Source organism: Triturus cristatus, chromosome 4_2, assembly GCF_964204655.1.
Source record: "Triturus cristatus chromosome 4_2, aTriCri1.1, whole genome shotgun sequence".
Classification (NCBI taxonomy): domain Eukaryota; kingdom Metazoa; phylum Chordata; class Amphibia; order Caudata; family Salamandridae; genus Triturus; species Triturus cristatus.
This window is the reverse complement of record NC_140586.1, coordinates 529,679,584-529,695,377: the sequence shown is the minus strand read 5'-3', so window position 1 is coordinate 529,695,377 and position 15,794 is coordinate 529,679,584.

Here is a 15,794-nt window from a genome sequence, read left to right as displayed (position 1 = left end):
TAGTCAGTCTCAATGTCAAGCATCAAAAGAGTACACCTCTGTAGACCTAAGCCAATGGTGTTGTGGAACGATTCACGGGTACCCTAAAAATGGTAGTTCAATGAGCATCGATGGAGGGAATCAAGTTAAACCAGGCCCTGTGTCAAGCCCTCCATGTTTGTCATTCAACTCCTTACTCCACAACTGGTGAGAGTACTACCACCTAGTTATAAGGGAGAGCTATCGGACCCAAATTGCAACAGTGGATAGCCAACTGATCCATGAATGGTGATATGTTTTATGTCACAGGCACTTCTTGAAAGTGCAAAATGAAAACGTACCGATCATCGTCTACGAGGTCAGGAAACAGTCTTCGATGAAGGTGACTGGGTTAGGGTCAAGCAGAAACGAAAGCGGAAAACAGACACTCCATTTGTTGACGATCGTCTGAGGGTGGTGACATGCGAAGGACACACGGTCGTGACACATCGTGCCGGGAAGTCCATCACATGAGACTCATCACACTTTAAGCACCTACCTCTACGTTCATCAACTCTTGCAATCATGAATGAGGCGACGCCGGCTAATTGTTCAGAACAAGCATCAGACCATGTGCCATTGATGCATAATCAGAGTGCATCTCATCTACCTCATGCCACTTGATGTGGCCAACTAGTGTGAGCACTTCAACGACATTGAAGAACTATGACGTGAGTTTTGTTTATACTTTTTATTTAACTAAGGGGGAGATGTAGTGCAGTGAATTATAATGTGCGCCAGAACCTGTCAAATTCCTACTTACGTTTGCTAAGATGAAAGGTCCCAACCTCTCCTGATCACGTATTGCACACAACTACATCAAAGTATCATAAGTAACCAGAGGATGAAGGGAAAATAAAGGACTAAGATATGTCCCGCGACGCTCTAGGACAGGAGCAAACAGTCAGGGGAAATCTCTGTCGAACAAAAGACAGAAAGTGTGAGTATACAGGGAATACTAATCCTATAAGTCTATCCAAGAAAATATGTGGAATTCTAACTACCTGGATAGTTCCCTTCTTCCAATAATCCTGAGAAGTTGTTTGAGTGGGGGGAGGGTTTGTCTGAAAATAAAAAAGGCAGAACTTAAATATAGAAGAATTCAGGAAATAGAAATGAGAAAAGGAAATAGAAGAAGAGCACACTGAAACCGACCTATGGGCACATGATGACTGGGTTTGTAATTCCAGAACTAATACTCTAAGGTAAAGCCAACCTAGGGTAGATGTGGTAAAAATGATATAAGACTAAATAAAGTCCACCTTAACGTCAGGTAGATCTAACAGAAATTCTTTTGCTTTCAGGAATGATTTTGGAATAAACAAAGGCAGGGGAAAAACAGATCTCCAAGGAAACTGATTCAACATCAGATAAGTATCAAAGTAACTTAAAAATAATTAGTATGTTTAGCGCTAGAAACGCTGTTACCGTAAAGTATTAATGTAGCTTTCTTGTTTGTTTTTTCCTTTTTCAGGGGTTTTATCCGATATGCAGTCACATGGAAGCTGGGGTCAAACAAAGGAGCAACGCAAGGAGCAACCATAGAAGCGGCCAAGAGACCAATTATGGAGAGCAGGACGCTGCGAGCAGGAGACGTGACGAAGAAGGGAGCAGAACGCTGTGGGCAGGAGACACAACGAAGTAGGGAGCAGAATGCCTGAGACCTGACAAAGGATCCAAGGAAAAGGAGACCAGGAAGCTCAGGTAAGGACCTGGAAGGAATACTCTGAAACCTGAAGCTGGAACGCGAATTATCTCAGCTCGGGGTCAGAGAGGCTTTAAGCTCTGTTGCCAGTTCCCGCGCATGCTCGGTAGCGGGACTGGCCATTATGGTAGTTCGCCGGTGGTCTGCAGCAAAATCTACGTGGGAGTGAGATGTGCAACCATGACAGAACCCTTGTGGTTCTGGGCAGACTCCACAGAGGAATTACGTAACTTAATAGCAGCCAAGGTTTCAGATTATATGTGTGACATTTTCATAATTTCAGTGTAATTATGAATGACATTTCAACGACTACGAGTGACACTTTCTTACGAGCAAAATCAAGCAGTGAACTGGCCAGCTGCATGCACTCTCAGCTGCTGTACAGTAGCAAAGTCAGTCTGTCTGCAGTCATGATGCTAGACGCTGGTGAGGAGCTCTCAGTGCAGAACGAGTCACGGTGGCACTGCTCAACTAACATGAGAGAGGCCTGCCTGCCCTAACTAAACGCCACCTGCTCAGCCTCTCCTGAACTCAGAGCACGTGTTCAAGACAGGTACAATTACTGGGGGCCCGGGCTGTGGAACAGCCTGATGGAGGAAATAAAATCAGACCTGCCACAGCCTAGTGTAGTTGCACACGTGTTGCTGGGCAGGGTAACAGAAAAACAATTAGGATTCTGCCTTACCCAGCCTACTCCGAGTGTCTGGGACAACTTGCACCTCCCTGGCAACCAATCAAATAGCATCAGTCTGGACTCCAGTGCCTACCTGTCCCTCATGGACCTAGGCCGAGTCTCTAAAACAGGATGTGAGAGGCCCCAAAATTAATCTCTCCGGCTGCCTAATTATAAATTAATAGACTGGTCAACAACAGCCTGGGACTTGCTCCAGCCGCCGCAGAATGCACTGGACATTGTGCAAGCCTCAGGAGAGTGAGACTGAGGCACACATAAATTGTTATAAGCAAATTAAAAGAGAAGTGTGTGTGTGTTCATTGTCAAAAGTCTAGTGTGGGGGGGCGTGGCTTGGCGCCCGGCGAATATGGCAGCGCCGATGTGAGGCTCCCGGACCGGCGGAGGGACGACGGGCTCAGGGACCAAGCTGCGTGCTTCTTAGTGCAGTTCCCGGCTGCTGAATAACTGCCCGCAAGGATGCTGTACCTTTGGAAAGTTTTACTGGTACAGTCAGCTTTGTATTTTTCATAACGCGCGTACCGCGGAGGTTGCGCTTGAAGCGCCACCATTTTGTTTACTGAAGCGCGGATCGAGCGCTCTTAATCTCTTCAAGTGACACATTGGCTATGTTTTTTTCTTTTACTGTTGGCTAGTTTTCAACGGTTTTTAATGCTTATGAAGGGTTTTTCTTCACCCAGCTGCCATTTTTGGATATGTAGTGATCGTCATTTGGTATTATTATTATTGCTGTGGGTTGCTGGTACAGCCGCCATTTCATGAAGCATACTGAAGTTTGTAGCCAATAAGCCGTTGCATATTAAAATGCTGATCCTCATGGAATTTTTCAACGGTTTTTCTACCAATAATTTTTTTCCTACTTGCGCACCATGGAATTTATGCACTGTTAACCGCTATTTTTTCCACTCCAGCGCAAATCAAGAGCTCTATTTTGTCACCAAGCAATGTCCTGGTTCGGCTGTTTAATTTGCAACAACCTGGTTACTGTGCTGTCTACAATTAAAAATCTGATGGTGTGATGGACATATTAATGACTTTGCAATTATTTTCTCAGCTGCTGTTTTAGGTGGCACTTGACCCTGTTTCACCTTCACTTCTCATTCCTGTGGTGAGGAGGTTACGGCCACCATTTCTTGCAATTACAGCATTTTTTTTTCTTTCTTTTTTTCTGCAAAATCTTCACAGTGTGTGCCAGTGAGGTTCTGGTTTTATTCATGTTTTTTTACTGGCGTCTTATAAGGTGCATTTCCTATATTGGCTACTTTCTGCCTCTGGGATGTGTATATAATAGTGTCTCTGGTTCTGGAAGGAGAGATGCATCACGATGATTGACTTGAAGGATATGTCTAGGATGGTTCATGTCTTTCACTGTTGTCAGATGTTCGTGGAATAGACTGTGAGCCTTTATCACAAGTGCATTCTTCTGCTCTGCCATACATTCGCTCATTTGGCGTGTGTTTTCCTTTGCTTATTCCCCTGTTCTCAAGTTGTTTACGCGCCTCCTGATTTCTCTACTACAAATTGATGGGCAGAATAAAGGCCACTCTCTCTGCTACTCTGACACCTAAACGTGTTTTCATCAAAAATTCAAAGGTCTTTTCGGCACTATCTAAATTGGAAGCATCTGGAGGTATTGTAATGGACCAAGGTAAATCAGATATGGATCCTGCACAACCACCATCAGGAAAGTCCAATGTGAAACGCCTTAAGAAAGATCCTCCTTCCCTGCCCAAATCGAACTCTCCAGTCTCAATAGAGTTATTGTTACAGGAAATCAGGGCCCTCAGGCCATTTGTTGAGGAAACTGATACCAAACTACAGGTTCTTTCAGACAATTGGTTGCAGCTGGATGCAGAGTTACAACAGTGGAACATACTGTTTCTTCACTGGACGTTGTTGCTAAAAGCGTACCTGCCATGCATTCTCAGATCTCAATGTTACAAAAACAAGTTGAGGACCTTGAAAATTGAAATAGAAGGAATAACTTACGCATTTATGGTTTGGCGGAAGGAGTTGAAGGTATGAATCCTATTGACTTCTTTAAATCCTTTCTCCCCAAGATCTTACACCTGCCTGAAGATACCATATTGAACATACAGCGAGCTCACAGGCTGGGTCGGATTGCTACTAACACTGCATCTCACCAGAGGCCGAGAGGCGTCATCTCATATTTTCTAGAATACACCGACCTATTAAAAGTTTTGGCAGCGGCTAAGGCCATTCAAAGAATCTCATGGTCTGGTGCCACACTATTCTTTGCACAAGATTATTCCAAGGCCATAGCGTCCAGACGCAAAGCCTTCCTCGATATGCGACCAGATCTTCGTGCCATGGGTGCCAGATATGGCCTTTTCCAGCCGTGCTTATTTAAAGTCACTTACAAAAATAAAACGACGTCCTATGAGGATCCGATACGACTGCAGAGCTTCATCAACGCTCATAGAGCAGATTTCATGGACTCTTCAAGACCATTTTCTTCACATGTTACTTGACTTTCTTAATCCTTTTACTTAATCATCTTTTTTTCCTTCTTTTACAGATTCTTCGCTGAGTTGTATCCTCGTTGATTTCATAGACTAATGCTACTTTGTTAACGCTTGTTATTGATTTCAACTGTTGTTACTTTTATTGTTCATTGTTTATTACCTAAGTTTTTGCTTAAATCTTTATTCTTTTTTTCTTCTTACTTCCACAGTCATGTTCAAGTCCTGACGTGTTTTCCCCGGGTCCGTTTCAGCTCTCACTAGACGTCTCGTCTGTTCCATGTGGTTCCACCTGTCCCTACATTTGTGTTCCCTTTTTGTAGGTATGTCATTTGTTCCCTTTTTTGTCTTTTACCTCTTCCTATATTTTGTTTTGTCTTCAGAGCATGTTGTCTGTCACATTTTTGTCTCGTTTTGTCTTCTTTTTTGCATATTTTTACCTGTCATTACATTAACTATTTTATCCAACTTCTTTTCCTTTTCTCCTCCATCTCTTATGCCTACTTCTTCTAATGTTGCTACTTTCCTTCTTCATCCTGGTTTATGGGAATCTATTCTGTGCACTTTTTCATAGCTTTGATTCATGGTCTTCCTATATTTCTCTCTTCTCTTTCTTTTTTCTTTGCAATCTTTTTATGACAGATTAGACTGTTGCACGATTTTATATTATTTTTTCATTTTTTCATGGGTTTGCTCACATACTTTCTGCATCTCTCAGTGTCCTAAATCTTTTTCATTCTCTCTTCTTTTTTCTATATCTTTCAATGTTTTACAATTTCTTTGCATTATATTGAACTTTTGCATTGCAAACATGTATTGCTCTTTTGTTGATCTCTTTTATCTTATTGAATTAGGTTGTTATTTTTTGCTGATCTTATCATTCCACTTTTATATCCCAAGTCACTTAAGTTAGTTTCATGGAATATTAGGGGTCTAAATTCCCCTATTAAGAGACAAAGAGTATTGTCACACTTGGCACGGTTGAATGCTGATATTGTTTTCCTCCAGGAAACTCACCTTAAGGATATTGAATCTCTAAAATTAAAAAAAGGCTGGGTGGGTGAGGCTTACTTTTCTCCAGGAGATGGCAAACGAAATGGAGTGGTGACATTATGTCGTAAATCCTTACCAGTTACATTAGTTTCGCAGGAATCGGATGGTGACGGGAGATGGCTTATTGTTAAACTTTCATTAAAGAGTGTTTTGGTTTCTCTTCTTAATGTATATGCACCCACGGGTGGGGACGCTTCCTTTTGGCCTACTTTGGCGAAGCATGTCTCTGAACATATGGAAGACAATTTTATTTTGGCTGGAGACTGTAATCAAGTGTTCGACCCCTTTTTGGATAGGAATTTAAAAGTGTCCTTTGTACCCAACAAATCACACAAGTCTTTTATCCACACTATACATCAACATAAATTGCTTGACGCTTGGCCCCTTTGTAAACTGACTACTAGAGAATATTCATTCTATTCTTCAACCCACCATACCCAGTCGAGAATTGACTATGTTTTTGTATCTCATAACATTTCACAGTCCCTTCTAAATGCAGATATTGGTCCTATTCTCCTATCAGATCATGCACCGGTTTCTATTAGCTTTGATATACTCCCTAAGAATAACTCTCCCAGAAGATGGCATTTCAACAATGGACTTCTCTTAGATTCCAGATTCACTACAGCTTTTGCTTCATTTTTCACAGATTATTTTGAAAGGAATAATACAGACTCCCTATCACCCATAATCATTTGGGATGCCTTCAAGGCAACCGCAAGGATTTTTATTTTAGATTACGTGGCAAAGAAACGAAAAGCTGCGCGTAAGATTACTTCGGATCTTCTTCAAGACATTAAGGCATTAGAACATTTATACTACACATCAAAATCAGAGGCTAAATTGGAATTTAACAAAAAATCAAAAGAAGATGCCTCACTTTATTTATTAAAATCCAGCGCAAAATTTTATGGGGGTAAAAATAAAGCAGGAAAATTTTTAGCCAATTACTTAAAAATCCGTCAAAACAAACTAAACATTGATTCTATCTTTGATGAGCACGCAGTTTTAAAATGTAAAGATGCTGAAATTTTACATGAATTCTCTCTCTTTTATAAATCTTTGTACTCATCAGAGACCCAACCTACTGATCATCTCCTCTCGCAATTTTTCTCTAACATCCAAAAACCTCAACTCTCTTCCTTGGATCTTTCCCCCTTAGAATCGAGCCTCTCCCAGCATGAATTATTAAAAGCCTTTCAGACTCTCAAAACAGATAAAGCTCCTGGCCCGGATGGCTTTACCGTTGAATTTTACTCTCATTTTTCTATCCTTTTATTACTCAAACTATTCTCACTTATGAATTTCTTTTGCTCTTCAAAAAATTCTTCTGGATCATTTTCTGAAGCTCATATCTGTCTTATTCCTAAAGATGGTAAAAACTCTAAATATTGCAAAAACTATCGACCTATCTCGCTGGTCAATATTGATTAGAAAATTTTCTCTCAAGCCTTAGCTTTACGTCTTGATTCTTATCTCCCAAAGTTACTATATAAGGAACAATCCGGCTTCGTTAAAAGGCGAGTTATTAATGATAATACACGGCTTTTTTTGATATCCTATCTAAATCTTCACATCTTGATCACCCTCTGGCGGCAATTGCATTAGATGCCGAAAAGGCTTTTGATAGAGTTGAATGGAAATATTTATTTTACACCCTTAAATGGTTTGGTTTTGGACCCAATTTTATTAATTTATTGTCTCTTCTTTATTCTAATCCTCGTGCAGCAATTTGTGCTAATGGCTTAATTTCCTAATTTTTCGACTTACACAGGGAGGTTCGCCCAGGCTGTCCTCTTTCTCCCTTCCTTTTTAACTTGCTCATATCAAACTGGCAGCCTATGCTGATGATATTCTACTGTTTGTTTCTAAGCCAGAAGAATCAATTCCAGCTTTTTTTAGCGGAGGTGAAATCTTTTTCGCTTATCTCAGGATATAAATTGAATAATGATAAATGCGAAATATTACCGCTAACAAAATATACTTTTAGCCCACAATTTCAAGCTTCTCAATTTAAATGGAGTCCAAATCATATTAAATATTTAGGTTTATATTTTACACCTTCAATTTCAGAAATGGTATCATTATGTATGAATAAATGCCTTCAAAAGATCACAGAATTAACTTCTTAATGGCATCCTCTTTATTTGCCTTGGTGGGGCCGCTTGGACACTATAAAGATGATGTTATCACCTATTGTCTTATATACCATTTTGAATATCCCAATCCCCATTACTTCCAAGTTAATTAAAAAAATTAATTCTACCTTATCCTCTTTTTAATGGAATAATAAAAAATCTCGAATGTCCTTATCAAAACTAATCCGTCCTAAAACAGAGGGTGGAGTTAACTTTCCAGACTTTCAGGCTTATCACAAAGTTTTTCTATTGCATTAGGCTTCTCTGTGGTTGCTTGACTCTGTAGATGATTGCCCTCTCTGGACTTCAATTGAATGCCTGTTTATGTCTCCTTACTCTTTTCATGAGAATCTTTTTGTTCCGCGTAAACCGCAATCCGTCTCCACTCCTATATTGAAGCACACTTCCAAATTACTCGGCTTACCTTTCTGCTCTACTCTTGATTCGAAGGATTCTTTTTTGAATTCCACAATTTGGCATAATAAAGATTAATTGGTCCATAATAGATCCCTTCATTGGAGAACTTGGAGGGACATGGGTTTGATATGGATTCGTCAATTATTCTTAAACTCAGACTTTTTGCCTTTTGACATGCTCATGCAAACATTCAACTTACCATCTTTCTTTATTCATAAATACAATTCCCTTAAACGAGTTGTATTGGAAGCCTACTCCCATCTCCCTGACAGGCCTCCCATTCCCAATAGATCTGAATCTTCTTCGCACCTACACACCCTGCTGTTAACCAATCCTAAAGCCTCTACTATATATAAACACCTACATGGCACTGACACTGATAGACAGAAAACAAAAACTAAAGACGCTTGGGAAAAAGAATTTGCGGTATGCTGGACATTTTCACTTTGGAAAGGCATTTGGTCCAAAATACGTAAGACATCTAGAGCAGCAAATACCACACAAACACTATTTTTTGTTTACAACAGACTTTTATTCACACCAGCCAGTTTATGTAAGCGTTTTCCAGCCACTCCAGACACATGTTGGACCTGTTCTTCCCCCAATGCTGACTTGTTTCATATGTTATTTATCTGCCCGCGAGTACAAACTTTATGGAAGCAGGTATGGTCATAGGTTAACTTGATATATGGTACTTCATTCCCTTTTTTTGTTAATCATATCTTTTTGGGTAGTCTCTCTTCCATATGGGACGGGGTTTCCCTTAATGTTAAGATTATTGATTTATTGTTAGCGCTTGCCTTTCAGCAAATTACTATTAATTGGAAAGGTTTCACGAAGATTTCATATAGATCTTGGTGGTATACTGTTTGTCACAGGTTAGACACTTCCTTTGTATACCCACCTCAAATGGCTACAAAACGTGTTGACTTGTGGTCACCTGTTACATCATTTATTGATTTTAGTGCCAAAAGATGTTCTATGCCAAAATTGTCTCAAAAAGAGTTCCCCAAACCACCTTGACCTTCCTCGGAGTTCGCTAAGTCTCTGTCATATTTTTCATAGTGCACATGGTTCATTTATTGTATATTGTTCTCTTTTGTGTTTTATCTTTGTATTATTTGTCTATTTCCTTTATTTCTAAGCAGCGAGATGCAAATTTTAAAGTGTATCTTTGTATGGACACTTGATTTCTTTTCTTTTAATAAAATTATTTGAACTTAAAAAAAGGAATCCTTCAGGTATTCCGATCGTCCCTGGTGAAAAGAACTGTAGTGAACTTCCTGAAATGAGATTTGGACATAATGTGATCTGAAAAGGCCTGCTCCCAGAAACATCAGCTTAACAGGCCAGCTTCACAGCCGCCTCTACACTTCCTCAGGGTAGTTAGTCCCAGCAGAGGTGGGTGCTGCTGTGTGTATTCCACAGGTGCAATCAGCTGTCCCGCCCTGTGTTACTGTGGTGGTCAATGCACTTAAATAAATTTACTTAACATCCTTAAAAAAAAAAAAAAAGTCTAGTGCGCGTTATTTTGTGTAATAAGAAAAGCCGCACTCTGTGCAGACAAGTGGCTGGTACTGGCTTTGGAGACAGATGGTACACTTTATATGAAATGGTTTTGTTCGAATTTCTACAAAAGTCACCGCTAACTCCAATCACCACACCTTTCACCATTCATGCGCTAAATAATAGACATTGGCAGGCTTCATTTTGCAGATCATGCATGTCCTCGGACAGCACCGGAGAAGTCGGCCGTGCTGTCCATTAGTAACTGCACCACTAGTATTCTTGTATTGAGCGCAAGCGTTGTCTCTTCCCACAAATCATGCACTCATGATGCGACCACGGGTACTAGACACTCAGCTTATATCAGGACGTGTGTGTGAGCGGGAGTTTGTGGGAGCAGGGTGAAGGTCTCATCTGCGTAGACCGTATAAGGGTGAGACTGCGCACAATAATGGCCAGTGAGCACAGCTGTCCGTGAATTAAATGCACACTTTTTATAATGTGCATGATGCATGTGGGCAATTATGTGGAAGATCATGTAGTAGCACTAGTAGAAGTGTCAGTTACTGCATTTAGACCAGCACAGAAATGTTACATTATCAATTCTCAGCCTGAGATACGGTGCGTGCTGTGCATGTTGTCTGTGCTTGTCAAGTGGCTTAAGTGAAAAGTTTGTGTGTGACTGCGGGTGTGCATGTAACTTTGAGGAAGTCAAACACATATGGAACTTTACTACCCACAACTTGAACTGAATGATTTATGCACCTTGTAGAGAGCCATTCGGGCTCTCCACTACAATGTTGCTGTCTGTCTAAATGGCGTGAGACCGCTCGGGGTCTTCCCGCCAGCCCGTCAGCCCTCAGCATACTGTGGGGGGGTGTATTTAATTACAGTGCTGCGCCGGCTGCTGTGTCTAGGCCTCGCAGCTCCACATTGGCGACCAGGGATGTCTGACCCCAAGCCATACCAAAAACGCTGTGGTGTACGCAGTGCCCACCCGCGACACTTTGCCACTCCAGGAGCGATGACTCACCCGCTCGCGAGCCTGCTTCCGGTGGCCGGGACTGTACTTCCGGTGCCCAGCGCTGCCGCTCCGGTGTGCTCCTTGTCCCGCCTCGGCACGTCTGGGGGCTGCCTGCCATTGCTGCATACCAGGAAAGTCGCGCAGTATCCCAGGCCTGCAGCAACTCAACGCCTGTGAGGGTGACAGTGCCTCCAACACGTGCCCGCCGGCAGGCTTCCTTCTGCCAAAAGGGAGTATGCACAAGACGGCGGTGAGCGCCTGTGTGGGAGTCCTCAGCTGACTTTGGTGAGTCCACAAACCCACTGGGGAAGACAAAAGCACGTGCAAAGGCCCGGCAGGTTCCAGTACAACAGGGACACCCTGCACCTGCTCCACCAGTGCTGCACAACGCCGCGGGGCCACACAACCTGCCCCAACACACAGCCACCACGCCCAAGGAAGGGAAGCCGAGCCTGTTGTGCGACCCCCAGGCCCCACCAGACAAGTGGCCACTCGCCGTTCCATGCCCGATATCCAGGGCCCCTAACGAAGACACTGCACAACAGCAACCGTGCCCAAGCGCGCCACCACCATGAGCAGGCCGCCCACGGCAGTCACAGCTGGCCAACAGGCCGAAGCAGACAATCCACACAGAGGTGCCAACGCTCCACCCCAGGGAACAGTCACACGGTCTTCTCCCCACTGCCGCCCTTCGGAGAAACCGCTGACCCTGCCACGGTGGCCCCACGGTGGACAGCGTGGATCGGACGCTTGAACCACTATTTCAAGGGTTCCAGAGAGACTGAGGGCACCGTAAAAAGGTCACTGCCCATATACTACGGTGGTGCTGAGATCTACGATCTTTTCGAGACACTGCCCAACACAGGGAACGATGACGACTATGAGGCTGCGCTCAACAGGCACTTCGACCCCCAACTGAACCCTGACTTCGAGTGTTTCAAGTTCAGACAGGCAACACAGTCAGACACGGAGTCCGTGGACATGTTCTATGTGCAGGCTAGCCAGCACGTGCGCCTTCGTGGATCAGAGGGAGGAAATATGCGGCCAAGTCATCCAGGGGTGCCGCTCCGCGCTGCTACGGAAGCTGATCCTTCGACAACCGGAAATCTCTCTGGATGAGATCCTCATCCTAGCCAGGTCTCATGAACTCTCAGATATCCGAGCAGGCGAAATGGAGGCCGCTTTGCACAGGACCGTTGTGGCGCCACATGCGCCAAGATATGCGCCCATCAAAGAAGAAAGGGTCAAAGCGATACAACGGCGCCCAAGCACAGCTCGCCTGGCTCCGAGGTCGGCAACGAGTGGAGAGTGCGACAACTGTGGCGAGGATCATCCGACAACAGCAGTGTGCGGAGTGAGGGGGAAGACGTGCTCCTGCTGTGGGAAGATAAACCATTTTGCCAAGGTGTGTCGAAGCAGCTGTTCCCGACAGGACCCTCCACGAGGAATATCACAATGCCTGCGCCAGGTGTCGCTTGATGATCCACAGTCGCAAGAAGATGACCTGCCACGTGGGGGCTGCCTCGACCTCGAAGACAATGATGATGATGTGTTTGTTGTGTCCTTTGTCAGCAGGTCGGACAAACACCGAAGACCACCGCCGATGTGTTCTATCCTAGTGGAAGGGTCTGCTGTCCAAGCACTCATCGACACAGGCGCATCCGTCAATGTCATGGATTCGGAGCAGTATGACCGACTGTCGCCACGGCCCCCACTTGCACCCACCAAAGCCCGAATCTACACCTACGATGACACAGACCCACTTCCCCTCAGAGGAGTCATAGAGGCGGAAGTCACCAGCAGAAAACATGTCACGAAGGCCCGGTTCCACATTACAGAAGGGAAAAAAGGCACTCTTCTCAGCTGCCATACAGCAGAAGACCTAGGCCTGGTCTCCTTTACTCACCAGATCCATGATTCACACGCCAAAAATATCTTTCAAGAGTTCCCTGCACTATTCTCAGGACCGGGCAAGTTAAAAGGAAAACAGTTCAAGCTCCACATAGACACCACTGTGAGACCTACTGCCCTGAGGCACCGGAGAGTGCCGTTCAACCTCCACCCGCAGGTGGAGCAGGGGTTGAAGAAACTTGAAGACCACAATGTCATCGAGAAGGTGTCAGGCCCAACTCCGTGGGTGTCCCCGCTGGTTGTGGCCCCCAAAGTCGAAACAACCCGGTACCATTCGGCTCTGAGTGGACATGAGGCTTCCAAACCTGGCGGTCAAGAGGAAATGTCATCTTACCCCCACCATGGATTACATTGTGGCGGACCTGAACGGAGCCAAATGGTTTTCCAAGTTGGACTTGAACGCTGGGTACCACCAGCTGGAGCTCGAGCCTGGGAGCAGGTACATCACCAGGTTCTCAACCCACATCGGCCTCAGGAGGTACAAGAGGCTAAGCTTCGGGGTGTCGTCAGCAGTCAAAGTCTTCCAGAACGCCATCAGGGAAGCACTGTCTGGCCTGCAGGGCGTCATCAATTTAAGCGACGACATCCTGGTGTTCTCCAACACCCTGGAAGAACACCACACCCACCTCCGGGCCACCCTCCAGCGACCTGAAGTCTGTGGACTGACACTTCACAAGGCAAAGTGTTCATTCTACCAGGAGTCTGTTGACTTCTTCGGGTACATCTTCACCAGAGAAGGATTACAGGTGGATCCCAAGGAGGCTATGACCATACAAGCAGCAAGCATTCCGAAGACTCCTACAGAGGTTCGCAGTTTTCTCGGCATGGCCACCTACTGTGGCAGGTTCATACCGAACCTGGCCTCCCTGTCAGAACCACTCCACACCCTTACCCGCTGTGACCACAAGTGGGAATGGACCGTGGAGGCCAACACAGTGTTCAATGCCAGCAAGACAGCGCTCATGGACAAGACGGTGATGGCCTACTTTCACCCGGGATGGTGCACCGAGTTGGTTGTAGATGCCAGCCCATTAGGCATGGGCGCAGTCCTCCTTCAGGAGCGTGATCAGACCTGGAGGCCAGTTGCATATGCCAGCAGGGCGCTGTCGGACACTGAGACACGTTACACCCAAATCGAGGGGGAAGCTCTAGTGATAAAATGGGCCTGCCAGCATTTCCACCTCTACCTGTATGGACAGGAGTTCCAAGTGGTGACCGACCACAAGTCGCTGCTCCCACTCTTCGCAGGGTCATAGAGACTGGCGCCCACCAGAATCGAAAGATGGGCCGTCCAGCTGCAAGCATATAATTTCAAGGTTATGTTCCGTCCTGGAGCCCACAACCCAGCGGACTACCTCTTGAGATACCCCGAGTCTCTGGTCACTCGAAGTCTACCTCCGGATGTAGCCTACTCGAAAGCATTCATGAAGATGGTCTCGTACGAGGCCTGCCCCAAAGCCATGACATTAGGGGAGATTGGCCAAGCGACTGCCACCAAGGCAACACTGACCAGAGTGAAAAACACCCTGCTGAACAACGGATGGGCACATTTCCTGGACGGGGCCCAGTCGCTCCGAGCGGAAGACAGTCACGCTCGGCAACAGATCTGGCAGGTCCGCCATGAACTAAGCGAAGGAGAGCAGGGAGTCATTTTGAGAGGGCATGTCATCATAATCCCGACGGCACTGCAACACTGAATCATCCAGCTGGCACATGTAGGGCATCAAGGGATGGCTAAGACCAAAGCCCGACTACGGAACAAGGTCTGGTTCCCAGCCATGGATGCCATGGTGGAAGACATGGTGAGGCAATGCCACGCATGCACCATTACTGGCGGAGACCCGGCACCAGCGCGAGTCATCACTGAAGAGCCAAGCAAGCTCCCGTGGTCCAAAGTTAGCATCGACTTCGGAAGCTTCCCTGATGGTCGCACCATGCTGGTGCTCGTCGACTCCTTCTCGAAGTTTCCAGTCGTGGAGGTGGTGGCAACAACGGTGTTCATGAACGTCCGGAAAGTCCTTGACAAGACCTTCGCCCTCATGGGCCTGCCGGATAAGATTCGTTCAGATAACGGGCCTCCATTCCAAGGCTGTGAATTCCAAGAGTACCTGGAGGGAAGAGTGATTCATCACAGGAAGATCACCACTTTGTGGCCTCAAGCCAATGGAGAGGTGGAACGCTTCATGCGGACCCTCAACCGGGCCCTGCGCATTGCTGTGGATCAAGGGAAAGATGCGGAGTCGGCACTCAACCAGTTTCTGGATGCCTACAGACAGACGCCACACAGCACCACCAGGTGTGCTCCATCTCATCTACTCTTCAAGAGAGCCCCGCGGGACAGCATTCCGACAGATCTTGCGTGGAAACCCCCAGAGGGGGACAGTGCAGCCATACAGGCTAAAAGGACAACGGCCAACCTGAAAGCGAGCACAGCCAGAAGAGCAAAATTACCACAGCTGAAAGTGGGGGACTGCTTAGTGGTTAAGAACAGACACCCAGGTTGAAAGTTCAGGACACCTTACAAACCGGAAGAGTGGACCAACGTCAAGGTACAAGGAACCATGGTCACTACCCAACGAGGACAGCAAGTCATCACTAGGAACATGTCAAGCTTCAAGAAGACATTTGAGTCAAACACAAACCATGAAGAGTCGAAAGAACTGAATGATACCCGGAGACTCACTCGCTTTGGCTTGCCGGGGCCACTGGCCTCCCCACCAAGACACTTGCAAGCGAAGAGACTGCACCTGATGCCGGAAGGCTCAGCCAAGATGTTGTGACTGTTTCACCCCCAAACACCCAGGTGGATGCAGTGTCCAGTTCTAACTCCTGGAGCCAGATGTATGGT